Source organism: Sinohyriopsis cumingii, chromosome 14, assembly GCF_028554795.1.
Source record: "Sinohyriopsis cumingii isolate HCF-2022 chromosome 14, ASM2855479v2, whole genome shotgun sequence".
NCBI classification, from domain to species: Eukaryota; Metazoa; Mollusca; class Bivalvia; order Unionida; family Unionidae; genus Sinohyriopsis; species Sinohyriopsis cumingii.
In genome coordinates this window covers 86,527,483-86,548,107 of record NC_142974.1, presented here as the reverse complement: position 1 = coordinate 86,548,107, position 20,625 = coordinate 86,527,483, and the positions used below count along the sequence as shown (strand labels likewise).

The window sequence follows — 20,625 nt, the reverse complement described above, 5'->3', positions numbered from 1 at the left end:
ATTGGAAAGTATCATGCGTATCTTTTTGAGAGAGATTTCGTACTCGAGACTGATCACCAACCCCTATTGTATTTCAACAAGGCAAAGGTCGCTAACGTTCGATTGATGCGTTCGGCGTGACAATACAACCATATCGCTTCCGTGTAGAGGCAATAAGAGGAGTTGAACATATAGGGACAGACTACATGAGTAGGGTATGATTGGAAATTTGGATAAATTTGTACCCATTATAGAAAATCCAGATTGCAGTATTACCGGTGTAAATATGGTAATATATCATTGGAAGTTATTTTTCTTGTATTATGTGTGGGCTTTAAAAAAATGTGTAATTTTATTTTTCTTTCTTGGGGGGAAGGTATTGTCGCAGAATTAGGCAAAGAAATAACTTTGTTTTGCCTTAGAACTATTCGACTATTTCTCGTTGTACATACGTACAACGTTATCTAGGGTGAATACGTGTTTTTTCCAGGTAAGAGACAATGTATTAAGTTGTACCTCGCCATAAATTACTTGTGAAGTAACATTACTATCATGATATGCACGGGTATTTTTCCTTGACTTTTGCCTACTCTCCTATGGATTTAAGCAATATCGATTTATAAAACCGACACTGGTCATTTTGGATCATGTCAAGGAGTGTACGCGCTCCATTGTTCTCCAGCCATAGGGGTAAGAGTTAAATTTACATTTTTATTTGATATACGAAGATTATTCGGTTTGTAATGTCTTATCGCGTAATAATGCATTTCTTACAATGCAGATTTGAACTTTAAATTACAAGTCACTTTTAGAAGTTAAAGTATTATCACATATCTAGAGATTATACAGAAACTATTATTATTACCAATTTGTTTTTATTGTAGCTGATTGTGTCTGTCGCTGTGAAGTGTGATTGTCAATGTGACTGTGAATATGACTAGAGCTGTCTGAAGCTGTCTAAAGTTGTTTAGAGCTGTCTGGAGTTTCCAGAGTATGTAAGGCTTCGTACTGTTGATACGTATGTCTGTGCCACGGACGTATCGTAGCAAATTAAAAAGCGTGCTGTCTGTACGTGTCCATACGTATGACTGTACACGTGGTGGATCCATAAAGGGTGCGAGCAGCCGATACGAGTGTGGGCCAACCCAAGGAATCCTGCGACTGTACAAGGGATCTAGAAGCATACGTTTGGATCAGTTGTTCCATTGTCATTTTATATTCATAAGATCATTTTGAATCTTAGTTGTGTTCATGAGAATCTCTCGTATAGTGTAAAAAACTGTTTGAAGCGTATTTGCAGTCCATGAGGTTTCTTGGATCTGTACTTAATATTGATTTAATATTTTGGTTTATTTTTAATGTGAATATTGTGTATAGTGATTTGAGTCAATCTTATGTTGAGAGCGTGATCATTGTATTTTTACATCATATATTTTTCATTATTAATTTCATAAATTTCCATCTTTCTCACATAGTGTTTCTTATTTAGTCCAAGAACCCACTCGGTTTATATTCTGCGACAATGTGAAGTATGGAAGGTTGTTGTTTTCTGGTGCATTACGGAATTGAAAGTTGTTGACTTTAAAATTTTGTTGAACACGATTTATTACATTTCTTTGGAACAACGCGAGTTATTTAAAAGTATAAAGTACTTTAATGCTCATGTTGCTTGTCCGTTCGACAATACCGACGTTACTCTCCAACACACAGGTAGTTGCGGCAAATGTGACAGAACCAGTGCCATAGAAGTAGCATCCATTGACAAACTGATTTAAACTTTGTGAAACATATGCATTAAGTTTTCAAAATTAGTACAAACATATGCCATAGTAAAGATATTATTTTGATATTACCGCGATATCAGAGTAACTGCCCTTGTATACCAGGAATCTATATGGCATAAGCTTATATATCGATTCAGTCATATGATTTACGCCCGGAAATAAAATGCATTTTAATATAGAACCAAATGGACATTTATAATATGTTCAAGAAAAGTATTTTATTTACGTATTCGTTGATCGAAATTTTTAACACCCACGATAGCATAGTCCTCAGATATATATAACATGCTATTAGTTTATTTATGTGAAAGATGTATCAGTCCATGTTGTGCCCTGAAAGGATATGCCGCTTGTCTTTGCCTTATCAATGGAGGTTGTGCTGTTTTTCTGAGATTTACATTGCTTCTACTTGTGCACTGCCTCTGCTATTCTCCTCCGTTCAAAACATATAGCTCCAGTACAGATACTCTGATGTGAGAGCAAGGCCAATGGTCAATATTGAAGTGTTACAAAAATTGATTATAGAGAATATTTAAAGCGATTATTTTGACCACCCTGTGATCATTTTCCATCCTTCAGTAGCATAGAAGATCCTCTATGGCAGACGCTCTTCTGACATCCTGGTGACATGGCCTTCTCATCTCAAAGTGATTTTATCAAAAGAGTGCGGATGTTGGAACGGCTGCTTGTGTGCAAGCTTCGATCTCTGAACCCTGTCCTGAGATAGTATCCTCATCCATTTACACAGGCAGCTCAATCGACTCTGGTTCAGCTTTTTAGCACGGATTCTGTACATCGTCCACCTTTCGCAAGCATGCAGCAGTGTCAGCAACACAATGGCTTTCTATACCTTGGGGTTTGTTATATTGATCGATATATCTACACCCCTACAAATGTACACGTATTCTATCGATGTAGTTTCATTATTTGCTCGTTGTATAACTAATGGAATTAATAGTTCATGTGCGCACTGATGTCCGAACAATTGTTCCACAAGGGTATTATTAAATGTGTTCACGATATCATGGTCAGAATATGTACTTACAAGTCCAACACAAATCTGCACTTGCTTATTGTTAATAACGTAGCAACATATCCGATAAATTCCTCACCTAGAACACCTTTCATCGAGCGTGGTCATAATAATGGTCATCAGGAGTAAATATATTTAAGTGCATACCTAAGAATATATCTTTCGATTTTAGTGGCTCGGCTACTTTGTATCTTCTTGTAAAATTGACAATATTTAACCGTACTCGTAGATGCACAATCCACCCCGTGAAATATATACGATCATGTGAAAAAAAATGAAAGATCAGCCAAATGAACCTTATTTGGCATTTGATATCAAACCCACGAAGTGAAATATTTCTTGGCACTGGTAGGTACATTTACCAATTTGTGTTGTATGGCAAACTACTCGAGCGGCACTACTGATGACTTTTGCCACGCTTGCAAATTGTTTAATGGTCGCTTTGATTTTCCAATAACAAGAAAAAGACTATAATATATTTTAGGAACAAATCCGTCCAAAACAGTATATCAACATATTTGACCTCCAGTAAGTGGAATTTTATCCATGAGACACTTTGCCTCCTGGCCGTCATACTCTCTTTGCTGATTTATTTATTGGTTGTCCCAGTGTCTGATTAGATTCATGCCATGTTGTGACATGCATGGGCACGTTGACATAGACTTGTAAACAAGACCATGCTAGCAGATACACTTTTGGTGGTTATTAAAGTCATGTCGTATATCATGTCGTGTACCAGGACTACAACTGTCTATTTGTAAGAAGTCTATACTTAGCGATGCATCTCCACAAAACTGACAACATACAGTAAATACACATTCTCTCATGGAGGAAAATATATTGCAAGGAAATAAATGTTCGTAAAACACATCATCGCGTCATATGCACAATGTAGAGCATAAAAGATGAATGATCTGTACATATATCAATACTGAATCGGAAAAAAAGATGAAATAAAATGCTTTCAATGCACTGGTAAACAATTGGATAGAATTGCTATATAATACATTGCATTATATAGAAGCGATGATCATCAATATGTTAACATTTTCATGACAAATGTGTTTGGTTACCTCTTTCGATTAGAACAAAGGGAACTGCTTAAGAGATAATGAATTAAAATTTGAGAAGTTGAAATCTGGTGCGTGTAATGCACAACATATTGGTACACGATGTTATATATCATGTGGTGTATGGATTAAGGTATAAATGCCACTCTCCTTCCAGATAATAACTTTTTGATTTTTATTTATATTGTTGTTTTCGCTGCTTGTTAACTCAAGCCATTTGTATAAATACTAATAATTTTGTGCAACTAACCTTTAAATATCTTTCAAAATAATGAAGAGGGGTGATTCTAAAGCTGTTCTTGAACCATACGACGCGATAGTCATATTGGAGCATGTAACCCCTCTTTTATCGTTTATCAGAACTGTTAGACATAGTTACTTCCGGTATATCAAAGTAGACATGGAGTAACAAACAAACTTTTCAAAGTCGTGTTTTGTCGATGGACGAAAACTTATGAAATACCAGTGGATAAAATAGATACTGATTTTTTTATAAAAATTTCCAACAAAAAGAAGAAAAAACATCAACAAATGAAGCAAATTATGGTTGGATTCCATAACGGGTTTTCTTTCAGTAATGCCTGATAGCAACTGACGTATCATCCTTTTTACAATTATTCAGCATTCCCTATAACAGATGGTATAAACTTTAAGTTCCTCATGATGAAGATGAATTTCTTATGCAGATAATGCAATCTTTGTATATCCGTTTCTTAAGTCCCGTACTTATTCCCCGTGATCGCAAATATTTCTTCAAATATGATGCATGAATTCAGATAAATACAATACTAATTTACAATAAGCCAATGCCTGACTATTTTTCAAAAGTATCTAATGCAGTGCAATTCAGTTTTCCTGCATGACCCACTAACATATAGTGTCACATTGTTAACGTTTTGTCGTTGATTCATTACTACAATACAAATTTGTATGACATAGCACTTTTGTTATCTCTTACGCCAATGAACACACCCCCACCCATCCATTATACTGGTATTTGTAATGCATACGTTAATGTACACAACATGAATTCCAAACCCTTTTGTAAAATTCAATTGTATAGTTAAACAAAGTGCTATTAAAAACATTCAAAATTTTACCTTACTAATAACTCAGCAGCTTAAGGAAATTATATAATATCCTGCTTGCATATTTACTCGGAAGCACAGGTATACGAATGATAATCACGTGCATTGACATAAATCTCCAGGTTCGCAGCTACCTATTATTGATACCTAGTCATATAACAATCTGGTCTGAGTGGCAATTTAACGAAAATATGGTGTTCTGGCCTCATTGGGACGTTAAATTTATAACGCTAGAGTGTCATCTGTATACTAATGTAGTTAAGGAAACTTGGTCTCGAACGGAAACTGTAATGTTGAAAATGTACATTGGATTGATATCAATAGTAAATAGGGACACTTTAGCGACAATGGCAGCTTAACGTTAAAAAAGGGTATATCCGCTCTGGCGACAATGAGGATTTAACATGGGGGAAATTTAGCACGCAGCGAATTGAAAACTGAACATAACGACAAGGGATTGGGTCACCCTAGTCACAATGGGACCTTAATGTTAAAACGGAATATATCCACTCTAGCCTCGGGGGAACTTAACATAGGAAATGTTATGCCCACTCTACGGAAAATGGGAATTACCATTACAAAACACCCTGGGACGATTCGTGGACAAGATTTATGCGGACAATTGGTTGTTACCGTACACGGACAAAGGAAACTTGAACACAGGTTGGGTTTGAATAGGGACAACAGGAATGATGACGTTTCGTTACTAGACTTTGGAAGAAATGTCCGCCAGGTGTTATATAAAGTTATATGTCCCGCCCAGCCAGGAGTTGTATGAATTTATATCACGCCGTCTCGCCCCTCCAAGCATTATAGCTTTTCACGGCGATTCAAACGGACAATGTAAATCCCAGTCAAAAAGATCGTGTGGAACTTTGGGGAGAATGGGGATTCAACATTGGGAGCACAGGACCGACACTTTGGGCACAATGGGACTTTAACATGGGGATATTTGGCCTGTATAGTGACACAAAACTATTGGGTTTTGTGTAAGGACAATATGACTGATGACGTCACGGTACTGGGCACTGGCAACAATGTTTCATGGGGCTGACCTCAATCTGGCAAAACAATGAAAGCGGAAAACAATCTAAAAACGCCTGGCGGTGCGGGACATAAAACTTTAAAGATATATAATAAGATCTAAAATACTATTTTATTCAAAACAACACACTATCACGTTATATATTATCAATACATTGTGGAGAATGAAATGTTTTATCTACAAAACAAACCATTACCTACAATCACCTCAAATAGAGTTAGTGGTTATAGTCCAACTAATCCACATTCACACAAAACAAACACATTGAGCAGGGACAAGGGTTTCTTTTGTAAAGGAAAAAAAACCAATCACATATAAACGTATCAGCGCACACAAACAATATCTACATACACAAACAAAATACACACAAACGAACGCGTGCATATAAAAACACATACATACACACATACATACAAACAAGCTCACATTTGTATTAAGGGATAGTGTTTATGTTAAGAAAAAAAAAACAAACACATTGAGTAGTGACAAGAGCTTTTTGTTAAAGAAAAAAACCCACAAACAAATATAAAGGTACGTGCGCACACATACAGACACACACATACACACACAAACGAACGCGTGCATACAAAACCAGACACACACACGCACAGACTATTTTGTTAAGGGATAAGCGTTTTGTCAAGGATAAAACAAACACACAATCACATACAAACGTTCGCGCGCACACATTCACACATACAGACACACACAACCGAACGCGTAGATACAAAAACACAAACATAAATATAAACTTTTTTTGTTAAGGAATAATCATTTTGTTAAGGGAAAAAGCAAACACACAAAGACATACAAACGTACGTGCTCACACATGCCCACATGCACACAAATACAAAAACAAACGCGTACATACAGACAGACATACATATACACGAACACAAACGAACGAGCGAGTGCAAACATAAATACATATATGCACTTTTCTGTGTTAAGGGATAGGCTTAATATGTTAAGGTCAGAAAACAAACACACATATATACACAAAACCACACACATACAAATGTACGCTAATGCACACAAGCATACAAACACACACAAACATGCAAACACTTTTTTGTTAAGGGATAATATTTTTGCTAAGAAAAGTAAACAAACATACAAACACAAACGTACGCGAACTCTCACAAATACGTACAAGCACATTTTCATAAGCACCCATTTTTTGTTAATATATAAGTTTTTTGCTCTGGGATGAAAACAACATACAGACTCGCAAACACATACACATACAAAAGTACGCTGATGCACACAAACACATGCAGACACACACACATGCACACATACACGCACTGTTTTTGTCAAGGGTTACGTTTTTTTGCTGAGAGAAGAAACAAAAACACATACACACACATACAAACATACGCTAATGCACTCAAACACATAAACACACACACACACACATACATGGAAACACGTTTTTGTTAAGAGATACGGTTTTTGTTAAGGTAAGAAAACATGCATATACACAAAAAAACGTACGCGAACGCAGATAGACACATACAAACACACAAGGGGCCCCGAGTGGTCTAAAGTGCTCTCCGTTACGGATCACTGCCATCTCACCTCTGTCTGCGTAGTTTCGAGTCTCGGATTCAGTCAATGTGGGTAAGTGAGAAAGCTTGCCAGTAGCTTCTCGTGGGTCGGTGGTTCTTTCCGGGGTTTTCCAGGGTTCGTCCTCCACCATTAATACTGGCCGCCATGTATAACCTATAGTGTGCTGAAAAATGTCGCTAAACCCTACAACAACAACAACAACAAACACATAAACATACAAACAAACACATTTTGTTAAGGGATAAGTCTTTTGCTAAGGGAAGAAAACAAACACACAAACACACACATATACGCGAACGTGCACAAACACATAAGCACATACACACACACACACACACACACACACAAACACACACATACAATCACTTTTATGTTAAGGGATATGTTTTTGTTAAGGGAAAAAGCAAACACATTGAGCAGGGACCATTTTTGTTTGCTAAGATAGAGCAACAAACATATAAAAGTATACAAACGTACGACTATGTCGAAATATATTACTGATGGAAATATTGCCATTAATCAGCTAAAAGGTGATATTCTTATTATCGACAAGAACTTGGATGATCATTTCATTACTAAGAAAATGGTGGATGTTAAGACCTCGACCATTGTCGTGGCTAAATTTGATGGAAACGTTTACACAGTATCGAAAAATACGTACAGAGTTCTTCAAGGTGTCATTAAAGATGAAGATGTGTCATCAATTTGCTCCTCCATTACATTCACCATCAGACCCGCACAGCGCATCTCTCTCTCTCATTCGCACATGCACACTGTCCAATCCGTCTGGGCTTGGTACACAAGGCATTATGGATATCATTCGTACATGCGCATTCACCTAACATTCCGCATGTTTCACACAAGAGTAATTCATCCGGTTCCTCCCACCCCGCTTGTTGCGGTAATGGACTTATTTGCATTACCTCCGTAACTGACAACGTGGGTGAGTAAATTAGAGTATCAAACTCACAAGTTCGGAATCTGTAACGTCATCATCAGCGACATTTGTTTCAACCAGTAGTAGAAATTTGTTCATTATTTTTCAAATCGGATATCTGTCATTTCGACTTGCTTTCTCCATTAAATCTAGAATGTTCTTGTCTACTAAAGCATTCCTGAGTAACCGTGAAACACCCCATCAGCCAATATGGATTGGCTCCTTTGATGGGATTTTTCAGTTTATAGTTATTCAAAATATCTCTCTTACCACGGAAGTCGAATAAGCCCCTTTCTTTCATGGCTTATTTGCCTTATGGACAGGCAGCATATGGTTTCTGGTTGAGAGTACTTAAAATGGATTGAAATCAGCCGATCCTAACGCACTATTCTTGATGGGGACCATGCAATCCTTCTCCTCACAAAGTTACTTGTACATGTCCAAAATATCTCGATTAAAATGGAATCCGTTTATCAAAACGACATTGGAGTGTGTTAATTCTGCAAAGCCAACGGATTGTGCCAACGACAGTACTGCTTACGTCCAAAAGGTTTTGACAATGATGGCTGAACCGTATCACATGAATGTGTTCAACTTCGGTACTTTCTAAAAAAAATAATAACAAATAAACACACTAACCAATATAGCAGATTTTTTGATAGCTTTCCTTTTCTCATTACTCTACAATTTGAAAAGTTTGTGAGTTTAATCTGGTGTTAAAGCTGTGTCATCCAGTGTTTCTTATATTGGTGTTTCAGTTGCATCATCCATGAATATTTCTTGGTATAATCTGGGGTCGCCACTGCATAAAAGTTAAGCTGCTTTCATTGCCGGTTTCTTTGCTTGCGATCATCGTTCAAAGTAGTGTAGAAAATATCTATATTTTCATTGTCATCTACTTGACATGTTTTTCTTATCAGTTTAAAACTGTATGTTTGCTTGTACTTCTTCACCATGTCTTATAGGAATTTGATGTAGTCCCATGGACGTATATTTCCTGTCTCTAGCTTGGTGTTCTTTGTAGTGTCAAGTATGTCTTCCTCTCTAGGTCTTTTCTTCGACGTACTTATTTCTGGATAATCTGTGTTGTCTTTGCACTTTCGGATCTCTTGCCTGGAAAAACGTTTTCATTGCTTTAGTAGTGAATCCAACAATCTGTCATGGTTCTGCTATTAGGTAGCTGGTCATGTTGACAATGTATTTTACTTTTTGACTCTTGTCTCGGAAAAGTTTATTTTCACATATTTCCTTTAGCTCTATAAAGTACTTGTCATGGCACAGTCCGTTATCTTTGCTTCTCACTTGACCTGTTTGAAATTTTAGTTCTGGTACAATATGGTAACGTGTTTTAGCTGTAAAAGTGCATTTGTGGTTTCCATCTTGTTTATGGTAAACTATATAGCAGTGTTGTAATTATCTAATAAAATCACACAGACATTGCAGGACATTTCTCACTCTCTGGATATCTTTACCCTCTTCATTCTCATTATCCATATCGACTGTAAATACTCTGTTGTTCTCTTGCAACCATTCGAATTTAATGTATATTACTGAAATATTGGGATAAATAACTGTCCATTAACAATTCCTCCACTGGATTCCGTCCCTTCTCTTTGTATTGAGTCTGTGAACTAATTTGTCAGCATTCCTACGTAATTTCCGCCAAACTATTTTCCCGCCAGGAAAACTCATTTCTAGCTTAAATGACGTCACGGTACTGGAACTGGCAAAAATTATGTTGCAAGTGGCTGAATTGAATATGCACTAATGTAGACATGTAGGTAGGTGAAATGAATTGGATAAGGACAAAAGTAGTTGCATAGGGACAAAACAAAGATCAATACACACACAGGCACTCACACAAAAACAAACAAATTAAACACACATTCACATCAAAACCCCTTGAACCCATCATTTTATATCGTTAGTTTATACGTGTATGAGAATGTATGTAAGAGCGTTTAAAAAAAAAAAAAAAACAAGACAACAATGATGATTGAAGAGACTAACACATTTGATTTGCTATCACGGGGAATAAATACATATGAACATAATAAATGGGTATAAAAAGATTGCATTATCTGCACAGGACATTCATCGACATCATGAGCAATCTAACGTTTATACCATTTTTCATAGGGAATGTCGAATGCCTGAACAAAGGATATGGTGCGTCAATTGCTGTCTGGCATTACTAAAAGAAAGCCGTCATGGAACCCAACCGTAATTCGTGTAATTTGTTGGGGTTTTGTTTTTCGTTTTGTTGGAAATTTAAAAAAATCAGTATCTTTTTCGTCCACTGGTGTTTCATAAGTTTTCATCCGTCGACAATACAACTATACGCTTTACAGCAATATGACTTTGAAACGTTTGTGTTGTGCTCCATGTCTACTTTGATATACCGAAAGTAACTATGTCTAAAAGTTCTGATAAACGATAGAACGGAGTTATATACCCCAATATGACTATTGCTTCGAGGGTTCAGCAACATCTTTAAAATTCTCCTCTTCGTTATTCGTAAGGTATAGAAAGGTTAGTTGCGCAAAAGTACATTTATTATTTATGAAAATGACTTTAGTTAACAAACAGCGAAATCAATACCATAAATAAAAACTAAAAAGTTATTATCTGGAAGAAGAGTGACATTTAAGCCTCAATCCATACAACACATGGTATATAACAGCAGGTACCAATATATCGTGCATTACATGCACCATATTTCAGCTTAGCAAATTATAATTTATAATCTCTTGTTCAACCCCTTTTGTTCTATCCGAATTAGGTAACCAATAATACTTGTCATGAAAATGTTGATATCTTGATCATCGCTTATTTACAGTATGATTTTGTATTATATAATATTTCTATCCAACTGTTTACCACTGCATTTATAGCATTTTCATTCATCTTAATTTTGAATGACACAAATAAACTTTCCAATGCAATGAATGCATCGGGGATTAGTTTCAGTATTGCTATCTGTTCAGATTCTTCGTCTGTAACGCTGTACATTGTGCATATGACGCGATGATGTGCTACACGGGCATTTATTGCCTTGCAATATATTTTCCTGCTTGAGTGAATATGTATTTACTGTATTTACAAACACGTGTTTAAGCAACATGCACATGACAAACCATCGTAAGTACAATCCATATATACTCGCATCGTACTAGCAGAGGTCAATTAGATCTTTCATTGGATCTTTTTTCCCTTATGTTCTAAACTTGTCTATTGCATTCGTCCTTTATAATTATTGGATGTATATAATCATTGTACCAAATGAGTGTGTGTGTGTGATTTAGATTTTTAACGTCGCTTTAACACTTTTTCAGTCATATCGCTACGATGTCTGCAGTGTGGCAGTTGTTAGTGATGTCCCACCCAGTCACATTATTCTGACACCGGGCCGACCAGTCCTAACACTAACCTCTTAAAGCTGAGCGCCAAGCGAGGCAGCTGTTAGTTCCATTTTGTAAGTATTTGGTATGACTCGGCCGGGGTTCGAACTCACGAATTCCAGCATCCGAGGCGGTCGCTCTAACCAGTGGGCCACCGGAGCGGTCTGTACCAAATGATAAATGAACACCAAACGAAATGACTTATATGGAGAGATGATTCCTGCAATTGCCAGAAAGGTACTCCTACAGTCGTCCGTTCTGTTTTTTTAAATTAATTATGCTACTTTGTGAGTAATGCATTTTGATGCTGCTGAAAGGCTTTGATTTTTTTTTACTGCTCTACAATAATATCTTCTTTGCATTACAACCCAATTAAGTTGCCAAATTTGTTTATCTCCGGCCATTTTGTAATTGATTATTTGACGAATCTAATATTACGAACATTTTTATTTAAAAGTAAAATGATAATTTTTCTACTTTTAATAAAATAAAAGAAACAAAAAGTTCGTTCGAAAATAATCAGAATTATTTGGCTTTAATTTGAAACATCCCGTATACATAAAAAATTTTAAACCATATTACACATTAATATTAAGTTTAAATTGTGATCAAATTATGTATAAGAAAGCTCGATCAAACTTGATTAAATCTGTAAATATTCATTAAGTTGTATGCATTAGTTTAACTTTATAAATATCTAGCAATATTTTCCCCGAAGTATTCAATATTGTTTGAATCATATTTTACCTGTAATAACAGCATTACTCACTGATATTGCAGATTTAAAGATTTAAAGCTTTACTAAGACCTCTATTCTTCTCTTTAATGTTTGTAGGACATGAATAGCAATAAATAATGCACTTAGTATCTGTTACCAAGAAGAAGTCTTCGGACAACATCAGGAAGAGGTATTTGATTACAACGTATAAATTGCAATAGGACACATGTCTGTTAGCTGAAAAGGTCAATTTAATATCTTAGTGAATTTTTTAATGTAAAATTAACTTGTATCGATGGTGTCACTCTCGTGTAGAATCGGCATTGTTAACTTGGAATTGAAATGAGGACAGGCCCGCAAATATCTGCAAACACGCACAGGCTTTTATATGTCATGATCAACCCTGTTATTTCAATGATTTCTTCTTGCAGTTGTCAACTGCAATTATATTTCTTATGTCGATAACATTGAGGGTGTTTGATAGTTATTGTGTTAATTAGTACAAGTGAATTATAATTGTTTGACAGGCCGACTTTGTTCTGGTGTAACACTCGCACGCGCTTCTAACCAATTACTCCTTTTTATTGGTTTACTGTCTTAATGCTAAATAAATATATACATGCGAATATTTAAATCTGGGGATAATGTGCGTTGTGTACCACTTGCATTAACACAATTCCAGTGAATACCATAAAGCAAATATCCTGGTGGACAAAAAAAAAAAAAAACGAATCCTGGGTACTTAAACTGTAATCCTTGTACACGACCCTATATACGACATAATTTTAACAACCATTAAATATTTCGCGAATGTGCTAACATGATCTTGTTTACAAAACATCAGACTATGTCCGTCTACGTCAACGTGAACATGCAGGTCACATTCATGAAAGTAATGTAATTAATCCGACACTAGGACAACGAAAAGCTGAACAGATTATACAAGAGTTTATGACGGCCAGGATTTTATTTGGATGCAAAGTGTCTCATGGATAAAATGCCACTGGATGTCAAATATTTTGATATACTGTTTTTGAATGGACTTCTTCCCAAAATATATTATAGTCATTGTTGTTATTGAAAAATCAAAGCGGCAATTAATCAAATAGCAAGGGCTGCAAAAATCACCAGTAGTGCTGGTCGAGTATGGTTTGCATACAACAATTGTGAGAAATTTACCTACCAGTGCCAAAATATATTTCAGTTCGTAGGTTTGATATAAAATAAGGTTCCTCTGGCTGATCTTTTATTCCTTCCACATGATCGTATCTGTGTACTACAGGGTAGATTCGGCATCTACATGTACGCTTTAAATATTGTCATATTTGCAAGAAGATTCAAAATGGCCGGGCCACTAAGATTGAAAGATCTATTGTCGTTGTTGTTGTTGTTGTTGTGGGGTTTAACGCCATTTTTCAGCACACGATTGGCTATGCATGGCGGCCAGTATTAATGGTGGAGGAAGAACCCGGGAAAACCCCGAGAAGAACCACCGACCCACGAGAAGCTACTGGCAAGCGTTCTCACATACCCACATTGGCCGAATCCTGGACTCGAACCCACGCAGACAGAAGCAGCAGAGGGGGCGAATCCGACATTTTGTCCAATCGTCATTTGGCTTAATTATTACTTTCTGCACTCAACGATCTAGTGTCGTCAGCGCCTGGTAAAAAAAAAACGACGTCGTCGTCGAGGGGATCGTCCGGACGTCATTTGGTTTAATTAATACCTTCTGCGCGCCGATCCCAGCGTCGTCAGCGTCCGGTAAGCACATCGACGACCGCGTCGATGTCATCGCCCCCTCTGCTGCTATGATCTTACAAACAGAGTGATCACTAACTCCTTCTCTTGCAGATCAATTAGGTTATTTGACTGATCGGTAAGTCTGAAATTAATTCTCGTTAAAAGCCGATTATGGCATCGCATATAGACCGGATTAATCGGACTCTCAATGATCAAAAATCCCGGAGGGGCTGTTGGTGAAAACGAATAAAGGATATACCCCTGTTGAGCTTGATTTGATTGCTTGGTATCCACCTGGTAACTCCCTTCGATAACATCACACACCAGATTGATTGCTATCACCGATGCAATATTTACGTTGTATGGAGCAATATGCCTACCACCATCTCCGTTATCGTATCTGAGGATAGTTGATGGGGGGGCGTCCGCGGGTGGATTCTTAGGCCATCCTAGTGTGGTTCTTATTGAACTGTTATAAATATCAACCATATACCCCGGTGTGCTTATTTCAATCGTCGACGATAACGTCGGTTCATGAACCGTAATAGCGATTTTTGATTCTTTTCCTGTGATCGATTTTATCCTGCGTTGAAATTCCTTATTGATTTGTTCTATTTGGTATGACCCAGTTGGTATTGTAACCTCCTTCCAGTCTGGGGTTCCATCGGGTTTATTTGTCCATGCAAAAACCAGCGAGTTATTAGGTTGTTGTCCGTTAAATGCGTCCGCTCGGATATTAGGCCAACTGTGATATATTCGCAATTTTGCCAGCGCTATTTCCTTCACTGGAACCGGTGATGGAAAGTTCACACTGAATTCGGGTTTCGTTGATGTCACTGATATCATACTTGTTTGTACCGGAGTGGTGTTCTCCGCGATCCGCTGAAGCAACTGAAACCCTTCGGGGTTCAGCGACATTATTATTATTCGTTGTCTTTAGTGTCTAATTTCAGCAACCAGGTGGTTCCGGCTTCCAGTTAAAAATCCTCGATTTTTGACATCGCGGAGCTATATAACTGGACCATCGCGGAGAATTCAACATCGGATACGAACAAATTATCAATCGATAATGAGATCAACCCGGATAATTTCGAGTACGCGTCGGATACTATTTGATGTTTTACTGTATACTCGTTGAGTTTTTTCTGAAAACACGATGATATCTTTTTAGTGATTGCGTTGGCGACTCCAGCAATTGTTGTCATCGCGGAGATAGCGATTGGAACAGCGATCGGGGCTATCGTGGTTACCGTGGATAAAATAACACCGGTGCCAGCTACTATACCCGACACCGAGTACACGACCGCGTCGATGGCGGTTATTTTACGACGGTATTTTTTTATTTTTGCACGGTATTGTTCGGAAAGCGTTTTTAAGTTCGCGGAGAATTCTTTTGCGGTATCGAATCGATATTGATGTGACGTCGGTGATACCTCTGATTCAATTACCTTGGTGGTCATTTTTATTTTAAAAGAGCTAGTGTTTTTAATTACTTAGATCCACTACAAATTCCGCATACCATGTGATGTTTGCCCTAAATAGACTGCTATCAACGGCTTTAATTATAAACCGTTCGATTGTATCCTTGTCGATGATTGTTGATATTGTATTGTTAAACCCGGATGAACTCGGCGATGTAATACTGAACTGCATCGCCGAAATCAATGTCAATCGATAAATACCCTTAACAATTGCGGTGACATCTATTGCATTACGCGTAGGAGTCCAATCGAATGATCCGTATTGAACCGTGTATACGCCACTGCCGATGATCCCATGAGGTGTTTTCATTTTTTCGAGTTGCTCTGTCATTCTAGGTAGTCTGTCCTTAATCGCTTCAACATCAGTTTTGATTGTTTTTATTTCCCCTCCATACGCGTCTACATTTTTTTTGTTCGCTTCAATATTAGTTTCGAGTTGCTCTGTTATTCTCGGTAGTCCGTCTTTAATCGCTTCAACATCAGTTTTGATTATTTCTATTCTCCGCAAATTCGCGTCTATATTATTCTTGTTCGTTGCAACATTAGTTTTGATTGTTTCTATTTCCCGTGTATTCTCGGTCATACTTTTTTTGTTCGCTGCAACATCAAGTTTGATTGTTCCTATTTCATATGTATGCACGTCTATACCTTTTTTGTTCGCTGCAACATCAGTTTTGATTAATCCTATTCCCCGCCAATACGTGTCTACATTTTTTTTGTTCGCTTCAATATCGGTTTTGATTGTTCCTATTTCCTGTGTATGCGCGTCCACACCCTTTTTGTTCGCTTCAACATCAGTTTTGATTGTTCCTATTTCCTGTGTATGCGCGTCTACACTCTTTTTGTTCGCTTCAATATCAGTTTTGATTATTCCTATTTCTTGTGTATGCGTGTCCATATTATTTATGATCGTTGTAACATCAGTTTTGATTGTTTCTATTTTCCGTCCATGCGAGTCTACATTATTTATGATCGTTGCAACATTAGCGCCGATTATTTCTATTTCCCGCTCATGTACTACTACACCATTTCTGTTCTCTGCAACATCAAGTTTGATTGTTTTTATTTCCTGTCCATACGCAGTGATATCATTTATAGTTGTTGTAATCTCATCCGGTCTGGTATTTTTTTTACCAAAGAATTTATCAAAGTTGTCATCGATCCTGTTAACATTTTTCCGTAACGAGATAAATTGGCCCGACAGCGTTGCAAAATCCAAAATAGCACCCATTATTGCTGCATGATTTGGTTCGGTTACCGCCGGGGTCCCGAAAAAACTAGCGGTAGTGAGTTGTATATCGGTGATAGATTTTTTCACCTCGGTGGCAGATTTTTTCACCTGCGCGTCAAGTTCGGTCACCAATCTATCCAACCTTATAAAACCGTCTTTGACTAATGTTACCGCCGATATATGTTCACCCGGTTTGAGTCGTCCGTCGCCGGTATACAGCGCGATAGTGCCCTCGGCGGCGTCACGCTGTCGTGTTAAAACGTCATTCAGCGACACATTACCGGATTTCAATTTACCCTGGCGGTCTTGAAATACAACTATTTCGCCTGGGTCAACACTGGTTAAATTCAACGTATCAGCGATTTCATCCTCGATTAGTTTTTTTATGTCATCGGTGGCGGGCGTTTCCGTGGATCCTTTCAGCGCCGAAACCGGTCGCCCCCAGATATCAATCATTATTATTGTAAAAAAAAACAGCGTTTCTAATTAACCCGCCGGGCCTCTACGACCCCACTAGTGTATTCGTTTACAACCACATGAGGTGGTTTCCGCGATGATGAAATCGCCGCGAGTACGTTCAATACCTCACGGCCGCATATCGGTGGGTCACTTAACTGCTGTGTTGGCAGCGTGGAATAAAAAACCCGGGCTGAACACGTCCGGATATACCGCATAAACTCGTTCGGCGGGGCTAACCCGTATGAATCAAAATAGACGATCGCGCGCGGATCAATCGCGTACGCAACCCAATGAGTTCCGGCTCCGGAGGACCCATCGAGGTTAATTATGCCGGTTTCAATATTTCTTGGTGCCGCCGGTAATTGATCCCTCATAAAAACACCTCTGAAGTTTTTTATCGCTAGCGCGTTTGCGGCGTCTATTAAATCAAAATTAGACATGGGAGTCATAGACTCCCGAGTCAATAAAGGGTTCCCGGTAGTCTTAGACCCTTTCCGGAGTACCATGAATACGGGGTTCCCGGTAGTCTTAGACCCTTTCCGGCCACGGGTCGTTTTTTTTTGTAGCCTTTCCCGGTTGCCTTCTTCAATGCCATTCCCGCCGCGGTACCAACGGCTCCTAACGCCGCCGCCTTAGCCACTGCTGGTGCGGCCGCGGCAATCAACGCTGGAATCGCGGCTAACAGCGGAAATATCCCACCGGTCTTTTCCATGTTTTTAATTGCTGCGGCTGAAAAATCTATTTGAACACCCTTTTTATTCTTCATCGCATCATTGAAATGTTTTATTTGACGCGCCGTCAACGATATCTTATGATTACCACCTGCCATCTGTGACGGCTTCAGCGTTATTGTGGTTCCGCATTGTTTAGCCGACTTTGATCGTAATTTCTTGACTTGACCATCAGTCAACTCTACACTGACGACACTATACGACATTTATTGTAAACGCGTTTGTGCTTTCAATTACATGTTTTCCACTGGCGCATCAACGATTCTCATTCGTCCACCAACACCTTCCAACAGCATTGATTTATCGCTGAGAATGACAGCAACCGCTCTATAATTAACACCACCCGGGGCTATACGAGCTCGGAAGTGTATATCAACGACGGATTGTCTCGTTAAATCAAGATGTTCCAGCGAAAAATAATAAATCGGATACAGCTTTTTAAAATCAAGTTGTGATATTTGCAAACCAGTGTCGACGTTTTGATCACGACCCATATATGACAGCAATCGATGATACACACGTGCGACATGGTTGTCGCCGTAATTAAGCTGTATATCCTCGGATGGTTCCTGTTGTCCGTTTATTCTCAGCGAAACATCCCTGACTCCTAATTGATCAAATATCATATGGCTGTGTTCTTGATTACCCAATCGTTCCCTATTCTGTAGCGCTATAAAAATATGACGCGGGGCTGAAACACCCTGTTTTGATGCTAGGTGCCATGTAAACGTATCGGCGACGTTATCCTCTTTAGCATCAGTTGTTACCGCTAGCCAACTCAACAACGATTTTCCTCCCTGTTCCATAAATGCTAACAATCGTGCTTCCGTGGTAACTGATGGAGTCAGCACCGGCATCCACAATGCCATTTTAGTTAAAATGACTTTACCGGCAGCGACGCCAGCAGCACGCCATATTGCATTGTTATCATCGCCCCTTCGCGTCAGCGCGATTGTATGCTTAGCCCCATAGATAACTTTTCTAACATTTCTGCAGAATCCAAATATGTGATGGAGTGGAATCGCGCATGAAAACTGTCGGCGTGGTCCTTGCAACATCCCTACTCGTGCTGCGAATCCCATATTGTAATTATTGTTAAGACTTTTCATAATATTGAACTCAGCGCCCGGTCTTGCTCTGCGGTCTGGATTGGCTGCTTCAGCCTGTGGGTCAGTTGCGGTATCTCTTTCCACCAGCACGTTGATGTACTGAAGATGATCAGCGTTATTAGTGGTGTCCTTTGCGAACATTATAGATGGGCCCGCCGATCTTGTATAATCATCCGAGTATCTCGCTAACCCAATTATCGTCGTTGAAACATCAACCTCGCGTTCTATTGATTCAATTTCTCGCCCGTCAATAAGATATCTGGCACTCTCAAATAACGCCATGATACCGTTGTTGACGAAGCCAACTCGAACACGATGGTCATCTGCGTATGGTGCATTATCGGCGGCATTTGTCACGTGTTCTCCCTCAATTTCGATAAACGCTTCACACGGCAGAAAGTATTTACTGGTATCTTGGACCTGAAGTTCAATTCGCGATCGTAGGTCGGGTTGCGCTGCATAATAAGAATAATATTGATAATCACGGACAGAATCATCCCTGCGCACTGGGGCGTCCATATCAAACGCGGGGTCAGCGGTTCGCGCAAACATTTTATTATTATTCATGTCGGTGTTTTCAATTGAAATCCATCAACGTCGTTTTCGTCGTAGACCACTCCCCGCTATCGCGTTCATGAGCGCGTTGGTTGCCGCATCGGCTGATGGCGAAGTCGCCAACGACGGAGTCGTCGCCAACGACTGAGTCGTCGCCAACGACTCTAATTTTTCTTCCACGGCGTTATTTATTACTTTACTGACATTTGCAGGCATCACTATCGTTGATGGCATCTGTTTTCTTTTTGAAAATCTCTTGGATTTCACCAATGACATTAGTTTGTCCCGCGCGGCTGAAAGCGCCTTTCCGGCAACATCTCCAATAGCACTAATACCCTTATCACGAATAACATCAATAGCCTTCATTCCTAATTGTTTGGCTAACGGCGCTACTTTTGGAGCCATTCTTGTAAATAACCCCGCAATGGTGCTACCGAGACCATCTCCATAGTTCGCGCGGTAAACAGGCAATCGCGAGTTTACCACGTAGACGAGTACTGGTTTATCATGGTTGTAGTGTATGATCATCCTTATTAAAAACACCAGTTTTCCAATTAATCATCCACGAGCTCGTCTATGAGCGTTCGATATGCATTAATGTCCATAATACCGCCTGTAAATAACCGCTTGCAAATATCAGCGGCCTCATTGATTATTTCCGTAGAGTTATTTCCGGCTCGTTTTCCTCC

The 20,625-nt window shown here is 38.7% G+C and overlaps 1 protein-coding gene and 1 long non-coding RNA gene across 8 annotated transcripts in view; one reads left to right on the top strand and one right to left on the bottom strand.

The window, feature by feature from the left end:
• LOC149784310 (FYVE, RhoGEF and PH domain-containing protein 1-like) overlaps positions 1 to 20,625 on the bottom strand; it is a 107,265-nt gene that overhangs the window by 20,275 nt on the left and 66,365 nt on the right. For 2 of the 7 annotated variants that reach the window (XM_089932340.1, XM_089932337.1), the window contains exon 1: positions 8,233 to 8,330. The exons of 2 other annotated variants lie outside the window; for them this stretch is intronic. The gene's annotated coding sequence lies outside the window, so the exon portion shown is untranslated. Of the gene's footprint in view, positions 1 to 4,966; positions 5,106 to 8,232; positions 8,331 to 20,625 lie in introns of those variants that run through there. 3 more of the 7 variants (XM_089932339.1, XM_089932335.1, XM_089932338.1) reach the window with 2 other exon arrangements.
• LOC149784311 (uncharacterized) lies at positions 559 to 1,449 on the top strand. Its single transcript, XR_016413842.1, has 2 exons — positions 559 to 669; positions 864 to 1,449. It is a non-coding gene; the product is annotated as an uncharacterized LOC149784311 (long non-coding RNA).